The sequence below is a fragment of the Notamacropus eugenii genome, chromosome 1, assembly GCF_028372415.1.
Source record: "Notamacropus eugenii isolate mMacEug1 chromosome 1, mMacEug1.pri_v2, whole genome shotgun sequence".
NCBI lineage: Eukaryota > Metazoa > Chordata > Mammalia > Diprotodontia > Macropodidae > Notamacropus > Notamacropus eugenii.
The window spans coordinates 71476431-71491612 of record NC_092872.1 but is presented as its reverse complement, the minus strand read 5'-3'; positions in this window follow the sequence as shown (position 1 = coordinate 71491612).

The following is a 15182-nucleotide window of genomic DNA, read 5'->3' as shown; positions in this document are numbered from 1 at the left end:
AAGATTATAGAAACTAACTGAAGGCCAAGAGATGAAGGAAGAACTGAAGGGAATCTCTTAGAGAGGTATGTGAACCATAAAATTATATTGGCCACTTGTAAACTCCCTACAACTGTGTCAGACTGGGTTGAGACCATATATTTCATTCAACGAGGTGGGTTCAGAGAACAAAAAAGAAGAAGCAAGTTCTGGAGGTTGAGGATGTAGGGAATACAACCATACTGAACACAGAGAAGGGAAAGGATTAAGAGAAAGAAATATAACTACCACAAGGACACCATAAAAAAATCAGCAGAATGATTGACAAAAAGAAATAAAATCTCACCAAGGAGGAGGTATGAACATTCAAGAAAAGAAAACACCTCAGTGGATCATTACTTTATAACAAAAATTTAACTCGTTATTCTACAAAGAAGACTCAGGCTTACAATTAATTCTGTAAGCCACTCCAGAAATAACAATGGTGCACCATCAGAATAATTCAGAAGAACAATCAGAGAATCAATTTAAAATATCAAAGACATAAGGACAGAAACTTGAACTCTTAAGAAAGAAATCTGAGTCTATTAAGAGAACTGAGAATTTAGAACAGCAACAACAAAATTCTAAAGCAGTAGAACTGAAATGCAAAAATTCAGAGGGTGGAGAAAAAATCAATTGAACAAAATCAAAAGACAACAAGATTGGAAGAGCACATTAGACCCAAACAAGTCAAAAATATTTATTTGGAATATAGAAAGCAACATGGCTAATGTGAAAATATGTTTTGCATGACTTCACATATACAATCAATATCCAGTTGCTTGGCTTCTCAAGGAGGGGGAAGGGGTTTGAGGAACAAACAGAATATGAAATTCAAAATTGAAAAAAAATGAATGTTAAATATTTTACATGTAATTAGATTTAATGTAATAAAAATATATTATAAAAAGAGAATGAGTCTTGAAGGATATGAAGAATTCTATGAGGCAGAAGAGAGGAGAAAATGCACTGCAGGAGGAGGGGCTAGCCATTGCAAAGATATAGAGACAGAGACAGGAACAAAGAGAGTTGAATTTGTCTGGTCTGTGGAAAGGAAGGGTGGTGGATAGAGGTGAGTAATACATATAAAGTCTGGAAAAATAGATTAGAGTCAGGTTGTAAAGTGCTTTAAATGCCAAAAGAAGAATTTATAATTTGTCCTCAAGACAATAGGGAGCTGGTGGATTTTATTGCATAATATGTATCATCCAACAAAATGTCCTGCTTTTAATAAATATTGGTTAAATAGATGATTGATGAAAATGTATATATATATATATATGTAACATTGAATAACCTGGCTCCTACCACCTGAAAGCCAGGTGTGTTATGTTTTCATTGTTCTCCCAGAGTTCTCAGGTACCCTTACTGAGATTGGAGGTATTTATTAAGCTCTTTACAAATGGCTCCAGTCCCCATGATAGTGTTTCCCCAATTGTAGATGGGTTGTCCCCATATCCAAGTTCCATTTAGCCACTTAAAAGCCATGGTTTATACTCCTGAATCAGGTCCTGATACTCCATGCACCTGAAACTGGGGACAAACAAAATAGCAAAGAAACAAATATCCCTGGAGCCATTTCTTGCAGTCAGGGTGAAAGAGAGAGAACAGAGGAAGGATGTCCTTTCCCCTTACTGGTTCAATTTATAGCATCTGGTTTGTGGGTGAACTATAATCTTCATCCTCTGGATGTAGCAACAAGGAAGGTTTCAGAAAGAGAGAGATTGTCCCAGTGTGACCCATTTTAAAGATATCACCTTTCTGGCCATGTAATGAATCAAAAGAGGCTACCCTCACCCATGTGGTAGGGAACACAGGGATCCTCTTGGTTAGGTGATTTGGGTGTGCTCAGTACAAACCCCTCAGGAAGTCTTCATAGTAAGCTAAACAGACATAATCCTAAAGCCCCTCACACACGCACCCATACACACAGTGCCTCGCCCACCGCATACACATACATATGCCTCACTGCAAGGTTGTATCCTGCGTTTATTCTTGACTTCCAGAGTATATTTCACATCTTAAAGAACCTCCAGGGGGGTGGCTAATCCTTGGCCATCCAATGCCTAGATGCCTTCTAATTCTAAGAGTACTTCCCAATTAATTTCTTCAGGAGATGCCTATAGACATGTTTGCACTTTTGATTAAAATCTTAATAACTTGTTGCTATTACCTGGTCATTAACTTCTGTGATTATATCAACTGGGAAATCAATTGATCAGGCATGTTTTCATCAGTTCTCCTTCCCTGCTTCCATATACAATAAGGAAAATGGAGTAGATGACCTCTAAGTTCCCTGTCATGACCCTTTGAACGTGCACAAAGCATTTTGAGATCTATAATATTTATATTACTGCTTTTACCTGGTTGTTATTGTGGAGTAGTTTTAATCATGTCTGATTATTTGTGACTCCATTTCTTGGCAAAGATGCTACAATGGTTTTCAGTTTACCTCCCCAGTTCATTTTACAGATGAGGAAATTGAGGCAAACAGAGTTAAGTGACTTGTACAGAATCACACAGCTGGTAAGAGTCTGAGGTCAGATTTGAACTCAGGAAGATGAACCTTCCTGACTCCAGGCTCGTACTCCATCCACTGTGCTATTCAGCTGCCCTTTCTTCTGTTATTTTTGTAAATAACACTTCTCAGCCTATGAAGGGAAAAAGCTGGGGCTTTATTGAAATGAATGTGAGAGCCTTAGCATTTGTCTGAACTCCATTACTTCTGAAGCAAATTAATTGGGGGGATTATGCCCATAAGAGAGACACAAAAAGCATTGTGACCACAACTATGGGGCAAAAATTCTTTACTTCCCAGGGAGATACTTAAAAGTGGGTGATGCCTAGCCTTCAGGTGAGAAGATACTGGAATTCTTAGGTAAAGATTATATCTCAGATATCTCTAGCACAATAATATTTCTCTCCTTTAAGGAAATTTAATTGTACTTTTAAATGAGAACATATCTATGAGCTCAGCTCCACAAAGATCACTGTAATATCTTTATCTCCAGTAACACTCATCATATGAAAGCACGGTGTGGCATGTCTTTGCGCTTTTGACAATATCAAGCCTCCTTTCAAAGTATGGACGCTAGTCTAATGGGTATATACCTTTTAGTACAAAGCAGCAGCAACCACCTGAGAAAAGAAGGAAAGCTGATCTTTTCCCACTAATTCCCATCTTTTATGAACACAATCCTTAGGAGCAAGGCTTTGGATGCTTTTTTTTCCTTTTTCATATTGTCAGTAATGTTATCCAGCTCAGGGCAGATTTCTTCAACCCCCCCCCCCCCCCCCATCTCTCTGGTGGATGATTTTTAAAAGACACACTAAAAAGTAGAATTAATAGTTACCTCAGTGGTAAGAAAAATTGTCCACTTTATTTTTCATAGTTAGGGGCTTGACAGTTTGAATGGAGAGTCCACTTTCTAGGACACAGTTATATGTAGGTTTTCAAAGCATGTGTAGATAGGAGTTGGGGGAAATGCTGTCAATTTCCATCATAAATCATTTTCCCTTTTCACAGAGGCTCCTAGGGCTGGGTTTTCCTATACAGTGTTCCTCTGAAACTTTGCCAGCTTATTTCTAGTGTCCTAGAGACAAAAAATAAAAGGTAACAAAACCTGACAGTAAAACCAAGAAGAGAATGAAAAGACCTTCCTGTTCTTTTCTTTTGAAGCATCCCCTCTTTCAACTCTGCTGTTCAGTCTCCCAGGATGCTCAATTTGAAAAGATAGGGTATACTATCGACCTCTCTACATCAAATGGAGGCTTCGGGATGGCAGTGTCTTGTGCTTAATGAAAGCTTTGGACAGCTTCAGGTCTTGTCATACATACTCTGACTCTTACCGAGGAACAGAAAGAGTCTATGTATCTGTGTATCAGTCCCAAAAGGACTGGAAAGAACCAGAGCTATTACTAGTTCAGGGTGAATTGGAGCTTTGTCCTAGAGCACCAAGGCCTAGCCCTGTGCTCATGGATCTCTACCAATGTAATGCGGCGCCCCACCCCCCCACCCCAGGACAACCACAGATATGACCTGGTTGGAGGATGGGGCAAACTAGCCTTCACTACTGTTAAGTGTTGGGAGGGAAGAGAAGCACCATCCCCAGAATCCTGTTACCATAGTGACCCTATCCCAGGCCTACTTTATCCCTATATAGAACCAGACAGGTCCCTCTTCTTAGCCTTTCTGCAAAATTGTTTTTGTCCTTAGGGGAAAAATAGTCTCAGTTGTAACTGGAAGAAAGAAGGAAAAATCCAGATTTTTCTCTATTCCACTAATGTGAAAATTTTTTTTAGATTTAAAGTGATCATTGAGGAATCCTCTAATACTGTTGGAAATTTAGCAGAAGTTCTTATAAGGCATTTAGAATAATTGCATTTTAGATTTGGAAGAAACTTAACAGTATTTAGAAACAGAAAAGACCACAGAGATCATGTAGTCTAATTCTCCAATTATACAAATGAGTAAATTGATAAATAGATAGGAGATGTGATTTGAAGGCCACAGAGGTAGTATACGGAAGAGGTAGAATTAGAATCCAAATCGTCTCACTCCAAATCCAATTTTTTTCTGTTTTACCATTTTCTGCCTTTATGCAGGGCATCCAACCTCTATGTAAAGCATTAATGCCCTCTATAATATTCCTGACACATAGTCATGTAGTCTTTTCTGGAAGACCTTCAATTTTGATAAAGCTATCAATCCATTCTAATTTTGGGGGGAGTGGAGAGTTTTAATTTTCTCATTTTAAGCCCAAATCTACTTCCCTTTATTCTACCCCTCTTAGACCAAACAGAAACCTAAGCCCTCTTATGCGTGATTACTTTTCAAATGATTCACAGAAATGCAGAATCTTAGAGTTGGAAAAGATCTCAAAGGCCCTCAAATCCAATCTGTACCTGAACCATAATCCCCTGGATAGCAACCAGCTTTTACTTGAAGTACTCTTGTGATGGGGAACTATTGCCTGCCAAAGTGGCCCATTCCACTTTCAGATGCCTCTAATTGTGAGAAAAAAAATTTTTTTTTTCTTACATTGAACTGAAAGTTACCTCCTTGGGAAATTATAACTTCCTCTCGTTGCTTCTAGATTGGCCATCTGGTTTTAAACAGAACAAATCTTAAGGCTTCTTCCATATGGCAGCACTTCAGATATGGAAAAACATCTATCATATCCCACTTAAATCTTCTCTGAATTAAGAATCATTAATATGTTAAATGACAAAATTGGCACTCTTGAATAACCTCTGGATGATCTTTAGTTTATCAATTTACCTCCTAAAATGTGGAACCTAACACTGAACATTATGATTTGCCACTGGTCTAATTGGGAAGCAACTTGAACATTTTTGACTCGAAGATGGTTAGTATAATTCCTCTCACTCTGCTCTTGTCGAGTCTAAGCACTCCCAAGTTTTTCAACTGATCCTCATAGGACATGATTTTGAATCCCCTTTACGTACTATATATCCTTCTAGGCAGACAGTTATCCTTGCTAATATCCATCCTAAAACATATCTCTCAGAACTAAAGCTCATATGATCACAACTTTAGAGCGAGAAGGGCACAAAAAGGACATTTAATCCAAATCCCTTACCTTGCACATGAATAAAACAGGTCCGATGGAGATTAAGGGTTAAGTGACCTTGTCTAAGGTCACACAGGTAGTAAATGAGAGATCTAGGCTTCAAACTCTAACTCTAAATCCATTTCCCCCCACACAATTAACATTTATTTCAAGACACAGTGGCAGAATTCAGTAGGAAGCAATGTAGCACAGATAGTTGGTCTCAAAGTTGATAAGATCTGTCTTCAAGTCTTGCTTCTGATACGTGCTGGCTCTGTGACCCTGGGTAGGTCACTTAACTTCTCAGTATCCCTCCAAATTCTTTAAGACTGAAGGTGGAAAGCAGGTGCAAAACTGCATTTTAGAGACCATTTCCTCATTGCGTTTCCTATACCAATGAAATGACCCTTATATCCCTCCCCCTCTCCCTTACATCTACAACTTAGTTTTGTTTTGTTTTTAATTTTTGGCTGCCATGTGGCTTTGTAGATTCATTGAGCCTGTATGTAGTTCACTAAAACTCCTGGATATTTTTCATGGGAATTCATGTCTATCTAACCCTAACCTTTTTTTTTTTCCTCATTTTTGGTCCAGGCACTACTATTTTTTTGAAGTTGCACACAGCACATTAAGTACCTTAAAAAAGTTTTATTAGTTAACTTCTTTCATTCTTTCATTAGACAAGTGAGTACTGTGTGTCAGGAACTGTGGAGCTGTGTATACAGAAACAGAAATGTAATAACAAATTTCCTGAAGGAGCTTACATTCTATAGCTAGGTCCCAATTAGTGCACATCATGAAACTCTTGAAGTAGTCACATTATTTGAATTCCCAATTCAGATTTTTCGCTGGGCTAGAACCAAAGACTGTGTTTTACACAATTAGAACTTTAAATAGTATGATTCAAATCCATGTGACCATTTCATGGAATTCAATATTCATGCCAATCAAGAACTAGTTGTATTGAGAAAAAAAATATACATATATATAGGTAAATACAATTTATGTACAAAGTAATTGGGATGGGAAGGAAGATTGCCCCTGAGGGAGGGGATCAGAAAATCTGTTATGTATTAGGTGACCCTTGAACTGAGCTTTGACAGAAAATAGGGAATTTCAAGGGCATAATAAGTATCATTCTTGTCTACTGAGATCTTTTTGAATTCCAATTCTATTATCCACTACATTAACTATCTTTCCTAACTTTATGTCATTTGCAAATCCATTTATGTCATTCCATCCTGGCTTTCAAATAGATCATTGATGAAAATGTTGAAGAAATGGGGCTGAGGATAAAGATTTGCAATATGTCATCAGAAACTTCTAGATTGACATCAGTTCATTAATCAACTATTTAAATTAGGCTGTGCTTAAAGGAATTTATATAATTGTTCAGAACTGGAATTTAGTCACCTGTATTCTATTTGTTTTCACCCCCAAAACTATCTTTTACAATGTCTTACAATGGAAATATTGGGACCTGGTATTACATTCAGCCAGCATTCTCTCCAAATAACACATCAACCATGAATTATGGAACTCATGTGTAAGTATAAATACAGTATATATTAGAAGACAAAGAGTGTTTTTCTAAGGTATCTTTCTGACAATCAAAGAGGGTGACAAAAAAAAAAAAGACAACAACTTTAAAGGAGTTCAGATAATCCTTGGGAATCTTTATTTACCTGATCAGAATTTAAATGCAGAGGAATTAAGTAACCAACTTTGTTTCTCCTTAGGTAGATATGAGGTATTGATGGGAGTTGACTCCAGAAAAAAAGCAGAAGGCTGGGGCAGGGCACAAATTGTCTACCTTTCGGCTGAATGATTTAAAAAGTCATTTTCCAGAAAATGGCAACCAGCAAATTAAATTATATTAATCTCCTTGTTAATTTCTTAAATCAAGAGACTATTAAAATATGCCTCAGAGAAGCTGTGGATCACCTGTTCTGCCTAATTAATTTTGTAGTATTGGAAATCAATTAGCTTCAATAAACAGCCTCATTCTCATTATTGTAAGCAGCTAGCAATTAGCTTCCCTGAAAGGTGATTGAACACAGTGCTCTAGCTACAGAGATGCTAAAGCATTAGGAAAGCTTGTGGCATCACTATCCTTTGGTGGTCTGAAATCTATCTTCCTGTTGCAAAGTCCAGTTGTTGCAGTGTCAATCAGCCAGCCTCCAGGAGGAAGCTTTCACTGAGTGGTATACTTTTAAAAGCGCTCATCTAAATCTCGACATCCTTGGGTTTTGTTTCATTGTTTTATAAGAACACAGAGTAATATTTGAAAGAAGCTTTCAAAGACATGTAGTCCAATGCCTCAATTTACACATTAGGAGAAAAAGTTAAGTGACTTGCTCAAGGTCATATGTCTAGTTAACTAAAAAAAAAAAGCAGGATTAAAACCCATGTACTTTGACTCAAAATCCAATCCTCTTTCTGCCACACCACACTGTGCTACAGAAATGGAAAATATTCCCTCTGTTTGTATCCAGCCTGATTCCCATTTTTTTGTTGGTTCTGTGTTTTCAAGTTTCTCCTGACAGAGAATGAAATATTTGCAATCATTTTCTAACTCTTTCTCTCTTCTGAGGCATTCTGTTTGCCAAAAACACTCACCCTTCCAAACAGCAACAAAAAAAGCACACGTCTCTCTTTCATTAACTGCCTGAATGTCTTTGCTAAAAATTGAGTTGGTTGCCTGCTTATCTTGTATTATAACTGTTTTGTGCAGAGTGTCTGTTGTTTCCAAGGTATTCATTTACTCACTGGAAAAAATGATTAGTAAAAGCATAATCTGCATATTTCCTGTGTTGGTACATAGATTCATTATGTCATTTCTAAAAGACAGACAATATTGTGACTCACAAGTATGGAGGGGGAAAGAGAACATTTCATTTCTTTGTTCATTTAATAAGTGTACATTTGGTGGTGACATGAGCTAATTGCATAGTTACCATGGAATAACATGTTTTATTTTGCTGTAATAATGTAGTAACTACGTAGTAAGTTCATTGGAAACAATGGTAATTATATGGTAACTCATGATAATGTTCCTGGGTTTTGTTTCCCCAAGAACTCTGCAATTAACTGTATACAAAATACAGAATACTTTCTTTCTGAAATGATACATAGTTGACTGAAGGTTTCTTTTCTTTGGATCTGATTATTCTGAGTTTTCCCTCCCTCTCTGCTGCACCCTCTCTAACCATTCAAAACTCTAAATCCCCTTCACAATCTCTGTTCTTCAAGCCAAGCAAGTTATTCAGCCTTTACTGTTCCATCCAGAGGTTTAGAACCAGAGCATAAAACTGAAATACTGTGTGGGGTTTTATGTTAAGTAACCTAAAAGTCACTGAGACTGACAAAAATAACATAGAGTGACTGTACCCTATTGTCCTACGGCAAACTGACTTCTGAGGAAAGCTGAGACACTCCTGGATGGTTTCATACTGAGATAGGATGGGTTGAATGCACTGAAGGGAGGGGATGCATTTAGCCTGCAGGATGAGAAGATCTAGAAAGCACTATGGTCACACTGCCTTTGTTGGATGATATACGTGAGACAACCCAGCAGCCTTGAGGGGAAAAAGGGAAGAAGGTCTTTGCTTGATCAGGAAAAAAAAAAACAAAGATGAGTTGCTGTTGGTCCTTAGAGATCTGAGTAGCAACTGGGGGAAGCAAATATTGCTAACCAGAGTAGAGATGCTATAAAGTGTTAGAGAAAGGATGAGTTGGGAGATGCAGTAGGGAGAGATTAGAAATTGAGAGTCTAAGAAGGTCCAACATGAAGACAGCCCCTAAAAATATTCTGCACATGAGACTAGACTGGTTTTTGGTCAGCCTTGTTTCTAACTATTTTTGGAACTGAATGAAAGCCAGAGTCATTGCTTCTGCTCATTATAAAATTGTATCACATTTTCAGCTTCTGGTCTGCCACCAAGAAATGAATCATACTGCCTCAGAGGAGTACTACCATTTTCTCCCCTCTGTGGTCTAATTTAAATTCCCCATCAAATACCGGTTGCAAAAGTGACTTCTAACATTTTGCATGATTTATGCTATTAATGAGCAAAGACCTGGAACAATTTGGACTGTTCTCTATAACGGGGTTGAAGTATTAAAGAAAAAAAACCCTACCCATAAACCTTGCTGAAGTCTTCCAATTAAGATGGGGACTCGTCCAAATTGATCACCTTGAGCATTTGGCCCTGCTTAATGCAAATGAAAGAGTCTTTTTAGATGACTAGGATATTCGGGTAAAATTCTCACCCACAGGAGCATAATAACTGAATGGGAAAAATGCCCCAGAGGCAGAGGGAAAAGCCACAAACATCATTGTGATTGGCTGCAAAAGATATGAACTTTAATCCAAAGTGAGAGCAGGAAAAAATGGAAAAATTCAAATAAGTCGCTGAACACATCGAAGCCTGGTGCAATTGGATTTTCCTGGAAGGACATATTTGATTGCCTTTAGGGCTCTGGCAGTGAGTGAGGGTGCTGAACTTTCATTTATCTGTATATTGAATTACTTTGAAAGGGATATGCCCTTGTAAGTAAAGAAAAGGGTGATCTAATGGCAATGGAAGGGGAACAAATAAGGTGGTATTGAATCCAAATTTTGCTAATTTGTTATTGAATAGTCATTTTGCTCTATAGAGTGTGGAATAGTAGAAAGGTCATTGGATTTGGAGGTAGTTTCAAATCTCAACTTTGCTATTTACTCCTTGTGGGACCATGGGCAAATCATGTAACCTGTTTGGGCTACAGTTTTCCCATGTATAAAATGAAGGTATTGGGCTAGATGATGTATAAATTCATTTCCAAATCCAAGTATATGATGCATAATTATGTAAATATTCAAGGATGTGTGTTTTCACTGAAATGGTATAATCCTTCTACTTGTGCAGATTGCAGCCCTGCTATGATTTAGGAGGTTGATCTTTTAGTACCTGATAGCAAAACTGGCAATGATCAATCTCTTTAAATTTAAGTTGAGCAATTTAAGATTTTAAAATTTAAGTAATACTTTATTCATCCTGAATAAGGTGTTTATTAATCAATAACTATTGATTAGTAATTAATAAATGCCAGACGAATAATAGTCATCTGTTATGTTACAAACGTTTTGCTGGACTCTATGGATGAAAAAGACCAAAAAAATTGTTAATGCTTTCAAGGAACTTACATTCAGTTGGTGGAGAGGAAGATCTTAATTCAAAGTCTGCCTCATATAGACTAGCTAAAAGACAAGTCACATAATCTCTCAAACCTATGAGCAGAAATACAAACTACACATCAGTTTCCATTTTGCTTCAGTCTCAATACCATGCACAAAAACAATATAACTACAAAAGAGAAACTACTAAAGCTTCCATTCTGTTCGCATAGCTTTTGAAGACTCAGGGTTGCCTCTTCTGCACTGGGAAGCCTCACAGTGGGAGAGGGGTGCTATTTTGAATCAGGATCTCAAGAAATAGAGACATAGATATTACGAACTCTTAGATCTGCTGGTATTATGTAATGGTATATCCATATGACAAGGATACAGGGATGCATGTGCAGGCAATCTGGATCTCAGACTTGCTGCGATGATCAGTGAGAGATAGCCCAAGTTTGGTTCTAGAAAATCAGCCTTACCCAGAATAATAGGCAGGATCTGAGTGGCCTCAGCAGTTACGACCAGTGTTGTTTTATAGTCCCAAGCACGGAGGAAGCTCTATCATAAAAGGACCTTAGAAGCCATTGAATCCAAATGTCTCACTTTATAGATGAGAAAACTGAGGACTAGAGGAAGAAAATGATTTGCTTAGAGTCAGAAGTGAGTTATCACAGGCAGAATTTGAACCTAGCTCTTATTGACTTCTGAGACCAGTATCCTTTCCATCAGACAATAATAATTCTCATAATGGGAAGATTTTAACAGGCAGCTACTGTAACTCTCTCATCTTACAAATGGGGAAACTGAGGTCCATGAAGCTGATGTGATTTGCCTAAGCCTCTTAGAAATGCACTAATCTAGGGTAAGTAGACCTCAGGCACCTTTTGAAAACACCTATCGTAAGAAAGCTAGATGAGACAGCACAAAGGAATTAGTAAAATTCTTTTGAGGTCTACACATGGAGATTCACCGTTATTTTAGTTATTTGTTTCTGTGCCTGCCCCAATCCTGCTGTATTAGGGGGAAGGATGCTAGTCTTGACAAACCACTTCAAGAGGTCACAACAGTTAAAACAAGCAACTACAACTCTTCAACTCACTACCTTCATTCTCGTCTTTGTGGTGATGTTAATTACTCTAGTCTGACTTTAATTTTCAACTTTAAAGTATTCAGTTAAGTAAATATTTATCTAATATTCACTAGGTGCGATAGTATAAACACTGATTGTTCTTGAGTGAGGATAAACCATGCTTCTGTGATTCAGACTCATTAGGATCATTCATGCTTAGATACACTCTAAGAACACAGATACTCCTTGACTTAGGGACACCACGTATGTCTAAATGATCAGCCTACACAGTGCTAGAAGATCCTTATTTATAAAAAAATATAGTTCTTTGTTCATTAAGACAGTTGAACAGAAATAGAATTAATGAAGCATTATTTATGAAGCATTATTTGGTACCTTCTTTAGTGATCATTTTTTATTTGTTTTTTATTTTGTTTTGTTGTTGAGAGATTGATGGATTTAGAATCTGGAAGACCAGGTTTTAAATCTTGAGTCAGATACTTAGTTGTTATGTGACACTGGAAAAATGGCAACCTCACGGCCTCATCCCTGTTTCATCTCAGTTTCCTCATTTCTAAAATGGGGATAGGTGGGAGAGATGAGATGAAAATGGTATTTGCTTCACATAGTTGTTGTGATGATCAAATGAAATAATATATTTATAGTGTTTCTAATCTTATGTAAATGTCAGCTGTTAATATGTCCCAAGGAAAGAAGACTCTACAACCAATACCATAGAAGGGACATGGCTGGGGACTCTCATCTTCCCAGGTCCAATGATGGAGAATGAGTAAGTTCTTGTGCAAGGACTTTGGTATGAGTCATTAGGCCACTTTCTGGGGCCTGTGGTATGGTAAAGATAGGATAATGATGTAATTAATCATGCTTTTAAATATATATGTAGCTATTAATTTAGCTAGTACAAATACCTAGGAAGTTTATTTTGGAAACCTACCATATACTTGGAGGCAGCTAGGTGGTTCAGTGAATAAAGTGTGGAGCCTGGAGTCAGAAAGACATGAGTTCAAATGTGACCTTAGATGCTCACTAGCTATGTGACCCTGGGCAAATCACTTAACCTCTGTTTGCCTCAATCCACTGGAGAAGGAAATGGGAAACCACTCCAGTGTTGCTGACAAGAAAACACCAGCAAAGGGGCCATGAAGAGTCAGAAGTGACTGTGCAAATGAACAACAGACAACCCACCAACATATACTCAGCCCTGTGAGACACAAATATAGAAGCAGACAATCTGGTCTCTTTCCTCAAGGACCTTACAGTCTAGTGGGGGAAGAAAAAACTAATACATGAAATAGCATTAAAGAGCAAGTGATTATATAATTGTGGTAACTACTGTACAGTTACTATTCTGAATTCCCCACATGCCACCTCCCCCCATTTCTAAATTACGTGGTACAAATACTAAATGTTGAAGGAAAAAAAGAAAGTGAAAAGAGTATTCTAAGAATTCTAGAGTATTCAAAGGATTTTATGAAGATGTGATTTTGAACTAGTTCTTCAAGGTTGAGTAGAATGAACACTTTCAAAAAGCAGAGAAGGGCATTGCATTCAGGAATGGAGGGATAAAAAGAAAGATAGAAATAACATGAGGTAAAATATGGAATCAAACATTGATCATGGAATGGCTGGAGAATATCAAAGATGCTCTAAGATAAGTAAACTATAATGGGAAGAAAGATTGGATCACTACAGTGGAATTAGAAGATAAATGATCAAGCAGAAGAATTTCATATAGCAGGAAACAGAGTATCATTGAAAGATTTTTTTTAAAGGAAGGGAGGAATATAGTTGGGGTACCATTTCAGGAAAATCAATTTATTAAATTCATTCCTCTTGGGTACTATTTTTAAAATAGAGACTATGGGTGGAACCAATAAGTCAGAAAAAGAGATGTCGAGGTGGAGAGTCCTTCCATGTGAGGAGTTGGAGAGAAGTTCCAGGATGAAGAGAATTCTATGACATGGTAGACAAAGTCCAAGCAATCAAGAGTGGAGGTTGTAGAAGTAAGAAGCCATAGAACACATAGAAAAATGCAGCCATATCTTGCCTTTTGTATTTATATCTTTTGGGCTTAACACACTGCTTGGCATATTGTAAATACTTAATGCGTGTCTTTCTATTCATTCATTCTTTCATTCATTCATTCACAGACAAGTCATAACTTTTCTGAATCTCTGCTTTATCATCTATAAAATGAAATGATACTTGTAGTAATTACCTCACAGGGTTGTTGTGGGGCTCAAATGAGGCAAAGTATGCAAAGTACTTGGTAAAACTGAAAACACATTATAAATGTCAGCAATAATGATGATGTTAACTGCTTTCAGTCATTTTAAACACACACAGACATGGACACACACACACACACACACACACACACACACACACACACACACACCCTTTATGTACATACCTTATTTTTTTAGTTAGATTGTAAGCTCCTTGAGGTGAGGATTTGTCTTATTTACGTTTATTTCTCTCTAGATGTTTAGAATCAAGTGCAGCACATAAGAGCAACAAAAAAAAAAATGTCCTCCACAAACATAAGACATTATATTTTAGATGGCATTTTTCAATCCTTTCTCAGACATTACCTGTGTGACCTTGGGCAAATTATGTGAGCTGCAGATTTTTTGTCTGTACGATAATGGGATTGATTAGACTGGCTGGTCTCTGGCTTTCCTTCTGGTGCTAGAGCTATGATCCAGTAATCCTAGTGAATTCTTATTCATTCTTTTGTTATCTTTGATTAGGTTAAATGCTTTCATTTTTATATTGTATGTCCATTGAGCTTGAAGGTGTTTCCTCAAGCGTGTGTCCATCAGTGGGGTGGTCACCCAGGGGTGTACTGGAGCCAGCTGGAACCAGCCCATGAGCCGATTGTTAAATTATCAGTGTGAGCATTGATACCACAGAAACTGACAAATGCTATGAATCAAGGCTTGATTTATTGTTTTGTTAATTGTCTAGACAGGAAAATGATGGAGAAAATGTTAATAATACAGATTAAACTTAAAATTTTGTCTTGCATGGTTTTTTTCTTTTTGAAGTTGTTAAATATCTACCAATTCACCTCTGGTCTTGCCCTACTTAGACCCAATAATTTCACATGAACATGCTGTCATATTTGTACAGACCAGCCATAAAAACATTGTTTATTGATCAATATGATATCTGACTACATTTCCTGATATTGTCAGAATTTTTGGTAGAATTGAAAAGGAGTTGGTGGTTTTTGGATTTAAAATGCTTTCTTTTGATCCAACTGCCCTGAAATTCTTCCTGTCTTCTTTGGTAAGATTAATGATTTCTCTCAGGTTAATCAAAAGCCCTCCTC